The sequence below is a fragment of the Otolemur garnettii genome, unplaced genomic scaffold (assembly GCF_000181295.1).
Source record: "Otolemur garnettii isolate 467f Iridium unplaced genomic scaffold, OtoGar3 scaffold00006, whole genome shotgun sequence".
In the NCBI taxonomy this organism is placed as follows: Eukaryota; Metazoa; Chordata; class Mammalia; order Primates; family Galagidae; genus Otolemur; species Otolemur garnettii.
Genome location: NW_003852401.1, coordinates 39,816,875 through 39,828,480, shown reverse-complemented (window position 1 = coordinate 39,828,480; position 11,606 = coordinate 39,816,875). Strand labels below are relative to the sequence as shown.

The 11,606-nt window shown below is 39.5% G+C and overlaps 1 pseudogene; it reads right to left on the bottom strand.

Annotated features, from left to right (window-relative positions):
• Positions 1-676: 676 nt before the first annotated feature.
• On the bottom strand, positions 677-4,139 carry LOC100948982 (annotated as a pseudogene).
• Positions 4,140-11,606: the final 7,467 nt, after the last annotated feature.

The window sequence follows — 11,606 nt, the reverse complement described above, 5'->3', positions numbered from 1 at the left end:
TTCATTCTTAGCACCAATATCTTTATAGTTTTTTCCATCCCCTTCTTAAAACCTGCCTTCAACAACTATATTACATATGACTCCCAGTAAAAGAAAATTAATAATAAAAGCTTAAAATGTCATCTCTCCCAGGAATACATTTCATACATTGTACCTATATCTAACCACTCAGTCTTGTAAGAACTCTCAGCAGAGCACTTCAGGCAGCCATTGGGAGGGGGCTGAGGTGGCTTCTGGGAGAGTGTGGTCTCACCACCACCCTATGACTTCTCCCACCTGATCTACCTTATCTCAGAGAAGTCTGGTCCCAAATTTCACACTGCACTTGGTTACATTATCTCCATGGAAGAATGTTTTCCAAAAGCTCTATTAGAGTTACATGCTATTTTTTTAAGAGACTCAGTATAGATTAGTTATTAGTTTAGGACTTCCATATGTCCTCAGTTTCTAGGAAATTTGCTCCATGCTCACTCACTCAGATTCTGACCACTGTCCCTGGGATCACCCCCTTGGAGACTGCTGTTTTCAGGATCCCCAAAACCCTGAAGAGCAACAGATTATAAGACAAAATCCTTTAAAGCTGCATTAAAACAGTGGCAGTGGAATGTCCTTCATACATTCACACAACTAACGTGCCATGAATTCTACTGTGCAGCATCCTAGTACTGTAGAAATGTTAACAAAATAAGACATCGCCTCTGCAATGAGAAGAGGCCTGAGAAGTGGGAGCTGTAGACCAGTCTTCCATGGCAGGCTGGGCACTACAATCTTCAGTGGAGACCTGCTGAATAGGCACAGGGGGCACCTGCAGCCTTCTGACCAGTCTGCAACTCAGACTGAGCAACAGTAAACTCAGGAGCTGGAGTAATCCATACACCCTGAAATCTCTCCTTGGTCATAGCTTTCTCAGCAGCAGCCTGCTCTTCCTTTTCAATCTCTTCAGGATCTTGGTAGAAGTAGAGATCAGGCATGACCTCCTATGGGTATTCACTAGAAGTGGTGTCACGCATGCAGAGAACTTCCTGGGCCAGCATCCACCATGTCAGACCTACTGAGGGAGCTCCCTTGTTATTGCATGGATGGAGATGTCCACATAACACAGAGAGAATCTGTGTTACACAGAGCAATGGTAGGCAAGTTAACATAAGATACATCTGTGAGAGGTTGGTGGTCTACCCTGGGATCAGTAACCACTACAAGTCATGGCTCCCAGAAGGCTTCCTGGATCTGGTTAGTGAAGGTTCCAGGAGTAAAGTGGCCAGCAACAGGAGTGGTTCCAGTGGCAGCAGTAAACTTCAGCACAGCTCGCAGGCCAGTATTTCTGGAAGGTATGACACTGATATCAGCAGGGTTTTCAATAGTAACAAAGGTACAAGCTGCCAACAGAAGCTTCTCCCAGGTTCTCTTCAGATTTATGATGGAGATGCATCACTTTTCCTTTTGTAGATTACTGTTGCATTTGGAAGTCAAGGTTGGTACCACCTAAGTGGGTTCCTGCTGCAAGAAATTTGAAGACATCCTTCTCCTTCATTTGTAGGACATCAAGGGCTCCAGATATTGTGAAAATTTCCCTTTAGATTATAATGAGAATCCAGAACAACACCATGTGGACCTTCCCTGAGAAGCGCAGAAAAGCTATTCTTCCTTTTAATAAACATTATTCTTTGAATCAATTTTAGGCTCACTACAAAAGTGGAAACTACAGATTTCCCACATACTCTCCCCACACACAGCCACCCCAACTATCCAAACCCAAGCCCAAGCAGTGCCTTGTGTTAGATGTAATGACCCTACATTGCCACACTGTCACCCAAAGTCCATACTTTACATTAAGAGTTGTACTCTTGGTGTTGTACATTCTGTGGGATTTGACAAATGTAACCTGACATATACATACCATTATAGTGTCACCCAAAATAGTGTCACTGCCTTAAAATTCCTCTGTGTTCTGCCTATTCATTCCTCCCTCCCCACAATCCCCTGTTAGTCACTGGCATTTTTCCTATATGCATAGTATTGCCTTTTCCAGAATGTCACATAGGTGAAGTTGGATTGTTTAACAAAGCCCAGCACTGCCCACATCGCCTGTTGCTTCCTCTTTCCCTGTGGTCTCTGCACACACCTGTTCCTCTTCACCTTCTGCTGCCAGATGCCCTCTCCAGATGCCCCCAGCACCCTGCCTCTACTGAAGCCTGCAGAACCGTAAGAGGCAAGATGGATGACTGGAGCCAGCTTTCCACAGAGGCTCCCATCCAGAAGGAGAGTTAATGGACAGAAGCTTATCAAGTAAGCTGATGATATGGAGCTAACCCAAGACAGAAGATTGAAGAGTACACATCACCCCTGCTGAGGCAAGCTGGGACCCCAAGGAAACAAGTAATAGGTACAAAACCCATCACCAAGCGGACAGGAGTCCCCTCTCCCATGAGGACAGCTCACAATGTACTTTCGACAAACAAGTGAGCAGAGTTCAGATCTCCTCCTGTTTAATCCCACAGGAGAGATCTGATAAAAGCTGGAACTCCTTCCCCAAACAGAAACCACCTGTGTGCCTTGGCATTCTCCCACCAGACATAAAACTGAACATATACTCTATCCACAATTCTGAACTCTCAGCACTCCCATCCACTCCCACCCAAAGGTCTGAAAGTCTGTCGCCTGCAGAGTCCAGACTCTTGAGCAACTTCCCAAGAGATACAGGCAAGGTATGGGCTGCTACAAGTCTACACTGAATCAGCAGCACAAGTGTAAAGAGATACAGGCAAGGCATGGGCTGCTACAAGTCTGTACTGAATCAGCAACAGGGGTGGTGGCACTGGCAGAAACAATAAGGCTCACATCCCTGGTTGTATTTTGGAGAAACACTTCACATCTCTCTTAGCAACCAGAGGGAGCTGAGCCTCTACTCCAGGGACAACCATGTGTAGAGCAAATCTGGGACAGAAACACAGGCCCTGTAAGCAAAGAGTATGCCTGCCGGGATTCCTGCCCCAGCAGGGCTCAAAGGGAACTGAGACTAGAATATGCATACACAGAGGCAGCGTACTCCCAGGGGAGAGCTAAGTCAGAACCGCTGCTTTTGTGAGCCCAAGACGCACCCGGTCCCCAGTGAAGCACAGCTGGGACAAGAGGGCATGTGGCAGCAGCAGCAGCCCAGGATGGGACAGGAACTAGAACCCTTTGTGAGCTCTCATCACGCCCACCCCAACAAAGAGTGCCAGTGACAGAGATGCCAGCTCCACAAGGTGGCAGCAGCACAGGGTAGGGCTTATTCACAACTTCTGTGAACTCAAAACAAGCCTGGACAGTGGTGGAAAACAGCCAGACAGAAACGTAAATTCCACAAAAATATAAATGGCAGCAGTATCATCCCAGGGCAGGGCTGGAACTGAGTGACATACCCCAGCTTCCATTGAGCACCTGAGGTAGTCAGGCTTCAGCTCCCCTTGCCGACTGGTGGCAGAGAGTGGCAGCCTGGCTGAGGAGACACTGATCTCCCTGTGACTCTGGCAGGAGCAAACCCCTTACACATTTGCTCATTGGAGGAAACTGGGTCACAGCCCCTTGGGGTTACCAATGACTGGGTGTGATGGAGGGGAAGGAGGCATCAATCTCCCCACAACTAACTCATTTGCTGGGCAGGCCTTTCTGACTCCACAGAGCATCAGAGTGAGCCACACCTGAGCTGCCAGTAGACCCCTGCCATCTAGTTGCTGGAGACCTATTGCACTCTCCCACTTGAGAGTTGGTGCTGACTGGGACAATTGGTTTGGAACTCTTGACCTGGGCCAATTACCCAAGGACCCTCCAAGGTGGGTTGTGTTGTAGTGGAAGGTCTGATTTTCCTCTTCCTGTTGTTGCCTATGGGGAACCGAGTGTCTTAGTTGCTTGTATTTCCCCACAGCTGAGACTCAAACCCAGTGTCACTGATTCACTAAGATTGGACAGAGACCAGCTGAATACAAGACAGAGTCACCTAGCCCCACCACACCAAGCAGGTCCCCAGAATCACAGGCTATAGTGCTGTATGGGTCCTTTGCAAAGCTGTAGGGGGAAAGCTGCAATCACCAGTCACAGCTCTCTGGCAGGTTAATCACTACTCTAGGATCCCCCAGTCGAATTTCACCTTACCTGCTCATCTAGCCAAAAGGTGAAGAATAATCATGGGGCAGAATCAGTGGAAAAATTCTGGCAACATGAGTAATCAGAGTAGATCAACTCCCCCAAGGAAAGACAAGGCATACACACCAGAAGATCCCATTCACAAGCAAATGGCTGAGATGTCAGAAATCAAGTTTAGAATTTGGATGGCAAATAAGATTAACAAAATGGAAATAAAGTTGGAACTAGAAATTTTACAAATAATTCAAAAGTTGTCTCAAGAACTCAATGAATTCAAAGACAAAATCATCAAAGATTTTGACACATTGAGAAAAGAATTTTCAGCCCTCCAAGATATGAGAAATACAGTAGAATCCCTCAGGAACAGAATGGAGCAGGCAGAAGAAAGGATTTCTGATATTGAAGACAAACCTTTTGAAGGATCCCAAAAGCTCAAAGAGGAAGAGAAGCAGAGAGCAAAAATAAATCATTTTCTCAAAGAGCTGTGGGACAATTGCAAGAAAGCAAACATTTGCCTTATCGGAAATCCTGAAGGTGACAAGGTTGTTTCTAAAGGTCCAGATTCCTTACACCAAGAGATAATTGAGGAGAACTTCCCAAACATGGCAAGAGATTCTGAAATTCAGATAGCAGACAGTTTCAGAACCCTATCATGACTCAACCCAAACAAAGCATCTCCCAGACACATTGCAATTAACTTCACCAAAGTTAATATGAAGGAGAAAATTCTGCAAGCAGCCAGACATAAGAAAATCACAACCTACAAAGGAAATAATATTAGAATGACTACACATCTCTCTGCAGAGAGACTTTTCAAGCCAGAAGAGGATGGTCATTGATCTTTAACCTCCTAAAACAAAACAATTTTCAACCCAGGATCCTGTATCCAGCTAAAATGAGTTTCATTTATGATGGAGAAATTAAATACTTTAATTACATTCATATGATGAAGAAATTTGCCATAACTAAACCAGCTCTCCAGGATATTCTCAGACCCATCCTCCACAATGACCAGCACAATGCTCTACCACCAAAGTAAACTCACTCAGAAACTTTTGATCAAATTCTTCCACAGTGGCAAAAGAATTAAAAATATCCACTGGACATTTGAAAAACTCAACACCCAAAATACTACCAGGCTTATCATTACTCTCAATTAATGTGAATGGCCTAAATTGTCCTCTAAAGAGGCCCAGGTTGGCTGACTGGATACAAAAACTCAAGCCAGATATCTGCTAAATATAAGAATCTCATCTTACCTTAAAGGATAAATAAAGACTCAGGATGAAGGGATGGTCATCTATAATTCAGGCAAATGGAAATTAGAAAAAAACAGGTGTTGCAATTTTATTCACAGATACAATAGGCTTTAAACCAACAAAAGTAAGGAAAGATAAGGATGGTTACTTCATATTTGATAAGGGAAACACTCAACATGATGAGATTTCAATTATTAACATTTATGCACCCAACCAGAATGCACCTCAATTTATAAGAGAGACTCTAACAGACATAAGCAACTTGATTTCCTCTAGCATCATAATAGTTAGAGATTTTAACACCCCTTTGGCAGTGTTGGATAGATCCTCCAATAAGAAACTAAGCAAATAAGTTTTAGACTCTGACTCTAAAAAAAAAAAAAAGAAAGAAAGAAAGAAAGAAAAGAAAAAATAAAAGAAATTATTCCTTGTATCTTCTCAGACCATCAAGAAATAAAAGTTGAACTCAGTAACAACAGGAATCTGCATACTCACACAAAGACATGGAAACTAAATAACCTTATGCTGAATGATAGCTGGGTCATAGACAAGATTCAAGAAGGAAATTACCAAATTTTTAGGACAAAATGATAATGAAGACATGAATTATCAGTACTTGTGGGATATTGCAAAGACAGTCCTAAGAGGGAAATTTATAGTGTTGCAAGACTTCCTCAAAAGAATGGAAAGAAAGGAAGTCAACAACTTAATGGGCATCTCAAGCAACTGGAATAAGAAGAACATTCCAAACCCAAACCCAGCTGAAGAAAAGAAATAACCAAAATTAGAGCAGAATTAAATGAAATTGAAAGCAAAAGGATTGTACAACAGATCAATAAATCAAAAAGTTGGTTTTTTGAAAAGATCAGTAAAATAGATAAACCTTTGCCTAACCTAACCAGAAATAAAAGAGTAAAATCCCTAATTTCATCAATTGTAAATGACAAAGATGAAATAACACACTCCTTAGAAATCAAAAAATTCCTTAATGAATATTACAAAAAAACTCTATTCTCATAAATATGAAAATCTGAAGGAAATAGACCAATACTTAAAAGCACACAACCTTCCTGAACTTAGCCAGAAAGAAGTAGAAATGTTGATCAGGCCTATATCAAGTTCTGAAATAGTATCAACTATACAAAATCTCCCCAAAAAGAAAAGTCCAGGACCAGATGGCTTCACATCAGAATTCTACCAAACCTTCAAAGAGAAGCTAGCATCTATATTACTCAACCTTTTCCAAAACATAGAAAAAGAGGGAATACGTCTCAATACATTCCATGAAGCCAACATTACCCTGATCCCCAAACCAGGAAAAGACCCAACAAGGAAAGAAAAGTATAGACTAATATCTCTAATGAATATTGATGCAAAAATATTCAATAAGATCCTGGCAAATGGAATCCAGCAAAACATCAAAAAAATTATACACCATGACCTAGTGGGTTTTATCCCAGGGTCTCAAGGCTTGTTTGATATACATAAATCTATAAATATAATACATCATATTAATAAAATAAAAAACAAAGACCATATGATTCTCTCAATTAATGCAGAAAAAGGTTTTGATAACATCCAGCATCCTTTCATGATCAAAACGCTTAAGAAAATAGGTATAGAAGGAACATTTCTTAAACTGACAGAGACCATCTACAGAAAACCCACAGCCAATATTATAGTTAATGAAGTAAAACTGACAACATTTCCACTCAGATCAGGAACCAGGCAAGGTCGCCCACTGTCTTCACTGCTTTTTAACATTGTAATGGAAGTCTTAGCCATTGCAATCAGGCAAGAGAAGGCCATCAAGGGTATCCAACTAGGGTCAGAGAAGATCAATTTCACTCTTCACTGAGGATATGATCCTATACTTGGAAAACCATAGGGACTCAACTACAAAATTCTTAGAAGTGATCAAGGAATACAGCAGCATTTCAGGATACAAAATCAATACTCACAAATCAGTAGCATTTATATATATCAACAAGAGTCAAGCTGAAGAAACAGCCAAGGACTCTATTCCTTTTATAGTAGTACCAAAGAAGATGAAATATCTAGGACTGTACCTTACAAAGGATGTGAAAGATCTCTATAAAGAGAATTATGAAACTCTGAGAAAAAAAAAAAAGCTGAAGATGTTAACAAATGGAAAAACATACCATGCTCATGCCTGGGAAGAATCAACATTGTTAGAATGTTCATACTAAAGCAATATACAATTTTAATGCAATCCCTATTAAAGCGCCTCTGTCATACTTTACAGATCTGGACAAGTTAGCACTTCATTTTATATGGAAACAGAAAAAACCTGGAATAGTCAAGACATTACTCAGAAATAAAAACAAATTAGGAGGAATTATGCTACCAGACTTCAGGACTATACTATAAATCTATAGTGATCAAAACAGCATGGTACTAGCCTAAAAATAGAGAGGTAGATGTATGGAACAGAATTGAGAACCAAGAGATGAACTCATACACTTATCATCATTTGATCCTTGATAAGCCAATCAAAAATATAAATTGGACAAAAGATTTCCTATTTAACAAATGGTGCTGAGTGAACTGGCTGGCAACTTTTAGAAGACGGAAACTGTCCCCACACCTTTCACCTCTAACAAAAATTGGCTCTCACTGGATAAAAGATTTAAATTTAAGACATGAAACTATAAAGGTTCTTGGAGAGAGTGTAGGGGAAACACTTGGAGAAATTGGCCTGGGAAACACTTTATGAGAAGGATCCCCCAGGCAATTGAAGCCATAAGAAAAATACATTACTGGGATCTGATCAAACTAAAAAGCTTCTGCACTGCCAAGAACACAGTAAATAAAGCAAGTAGACAGCCCTCAGAATGGGAGAGGATATTTGCAGGTTATGTTTCTGAAAATGGTTTGATAACCAGAATCCACAGAAAACTCAAACTTATTAATAAGAAAAGAACAAGTGGTCCCATTTCATTGTGGGCAAGAGACTTGAACAAAAGCTTCTCTGAAGAAGACAGGTGTGCATGGTCTACAGACACATGAAAAAATGATCATCTTTAATCATCAGAGAAGTGAAAATCAAAACCACCTTGAGATATCATCTAACTCCAATAAGAGTAGCCCACATAACAAAATCCCAAAATTACAGATTTGGGCATGGATGTGGAGAAAAGGGAACACTTCTCCACTGCTAGTGGGAATGCAAGCTAATATGTTCCTTTTGGAAAGAAGTTTGGAGAACACTCAGGGATCTAAATGTAGACCTGCCATTTGATCCTGCAATTCCTCTACTAGGTATATATCCAAAAGACCAAAAATCATTTGGCAACAAAGATATTTGTACCAGATTGTTCATTGCAGCTCAATTCATAATTGCCAAGTCATGGAAGAAGCCCAAGTGCCCATCAACCCATGAATGGATTAATAAATTGTGGTATATGTATACCATGGAATACAATGCAGCCTTAAAAAAGATGGAGACTTTACCTCTTTTATGTTTACATGGATGGAGCTGGAAAACATTCTTCTTAGTAAAGTATCTCAAGAATGGAAGAAAAAGTATCCAATGTACTCAATACTTTTATGAAACCAATTTATAATTACTCACATTTTCTTATGAAAGATAGATCACAACTATAGCCTAGGATGAAGGAGAAAAGTAGAGGGGGATCAAAGGGGAGTGGTTTGATAGAGGGAGGGTAAATGGTAGGATCACACCTATGGAGCATATTGTAAGGGTACAAGTCAAATCTACCAAGTACAGAACATAAATGTCTTAACACAATAATTAAGTAAATAAGGTAAAAGCTATATTAATAAGTTTGATGTAACCATTCCAAATTGTATTTTTTTAAAAACCAACACATTGTACCCCACAAAAGCATAAACATATTCATGATCTATATGTATGAGACTTAATAAAAGGAAAAAAAATAATTACAGAACGTCACATAGTTGAAACCATATAGTGTATAGCCTTCTCAGATTGGCTTCTTTTAGATAGTAATATGCATGTAAGTTTCCTCCATCTTTTTTCATGATTTGGTAGCTCATTCCTTTTTTGGTTACAGCCATCATTGTTGTTTGACTGGCCCAGGCTGGATTTGAACCTGCCAGCTCAGGTGTATGTGGGTGGTGCCTTAGCCGCCAGAGCCACGAGCGCCAAGCCAGTAGCTCATTTCTTTTTCATGGTGAATAATATTCCTCTGTCTGGATACACAAATTGACTTTATCTACTGAAGGACATCTTGGTTGCTTCTAATTTTGGCAATTATGAATACAGGTGATATAAATTTTAAAAAACACAGGTGACTGGAGGGATCAATTCTATGGTTTATCTTACAAGGGTACAAGTGAATCTTTCTAAGAGTAGAATATAAATGTCTTGACACAATAACTAAGAAAATGATACAAAGGCTATGTTAACCAGTTTGATGAAAATATTTCAAATTGTATATGAAAACACCACACTGTACCCCATGATTGCATTAATGTACACAGCTATCATTTAATTTAAAAAAGGGAAAAAATAATAATAATAAAAACCACTACTGAGACATAATTTACTTACTATACAATTTACCCATTAAAAATGCAAAATTCAATGGCTTTTGGTTTTTCACCATGTTGTGCATCCATCACCACAATCAATTTTGGAACATTTCATCACTCCAAAAAGAAACTCTATCCTACTGAGCCTTTACCCTTGAATATTGCGTTCCATTCAGCCATATGTTACCACTATTCTACTTTCTATCCTTATAGATTTGTCTATTCTACATATTTGATAAAAATAGAGTGATACAGTATGTCACCCTTTGTGCCCGACTTCTTTCGCTTGGCATGTTTTCAAGGTTCATCTGCATTGTAGCCTGCATCAAACATCATTTTTTATGGCCAAATAAAATTCCATTGTATGGATATACCACATTTTGTTTATGCATTTATTAGTTGTTGAATATTTGAGTGAGTATTTGACTATTTTGAGTGACTTTTGACTATTATGAATAATGTTGCTATGAATAATCTTATACGTGTTTTTGTGGGGACTTTATGTTTTTATTTCTTGTGTATGCATTTTTGCAAAATTGCACTGTCTAAGCTTGACTCTTTCTGAGATTTTTTGTAATATAAACATACTAAGATCCCCATGAAATGAGAGCTTTGGGATCTAAATGCATTTGTTATCAAGTATCTGGGTGCATCAATCTGCCCTTCTGCCAACATTCTCAAAATTAGCCCTTGAATCAGCAGGAGTAATGTCTGTGCATAATGCTTCACATTAAGAGTCAAGAACATCTTAACTTCTCAAGATTCTATTCTTAGTAAGTCTAAGATGTGTGTGGGAAGGAGGAGCAACCCAGGCAGAGAAAGCATAAATAACCCTGAAATACCTATGAAAGTACATATATGGTCACACTAAGGATGAGATTAGCAAAACAATTACACTGAAAAGCAGAGGAAGCCCCAACTGTAAAAACTCTGAATAGTTTAAGAAGCTCAAACTTTTTACTAAGGGTGAGGGGGGAAGCCAAAATCTTCTTACCCAGAAGAATAATATGTTTAGGTCTGTGAATTGGAAAGATAACTGGCAAAGAGAAGCTCGTGAGCATTTGTCCATAGGGAAACATACAAGTTAATCACTGTGTCACATAGGACTTTCTCCTACAGATAATAGAAATCCAAATCTGATTTATGCAGTTTTTAATATATTAAAGATACATTAAAGAGCATGTATTTCTGCCCAGTACAGGAAAAGATCCAGCTTCTTACTTGCCATCCCTTGGTTCTTCTTTCTCATCATTAGGCCTTACCTCTTATGTTCCAAGATGGCAGGAAAAAAAGGAAGATCATTGTGCCAGCATTTCCAACTAAGCTCTCAATATGCAGGTGTATAGGACCAGCTTAGGTCATAAAAAGACCCCTGAAATAATCAATAGTAACCAGAGGGTACTATTTACCTAAGTCAGAATACTCAAAGTGTGATCTGTGATCCGTGCCTGTCCACATATTTTTGTTACTGTCTGTGACAAAAATAAGTATGGAAATTGAGAATGCTAGAAATTTTTATTATAATTTGACAGGATAATTGAATCTAGTAATAAAAAATTGAGGCTCATAATTTTGTATGTCTTTAATATTTTGCACAAATGTCAATACACAGTGGATGAGGGAGAAGCTCCTTCACCCCAAATAGTTCGACTGTGGTCTAAAATACATGCTTTACTGTGAAACTTT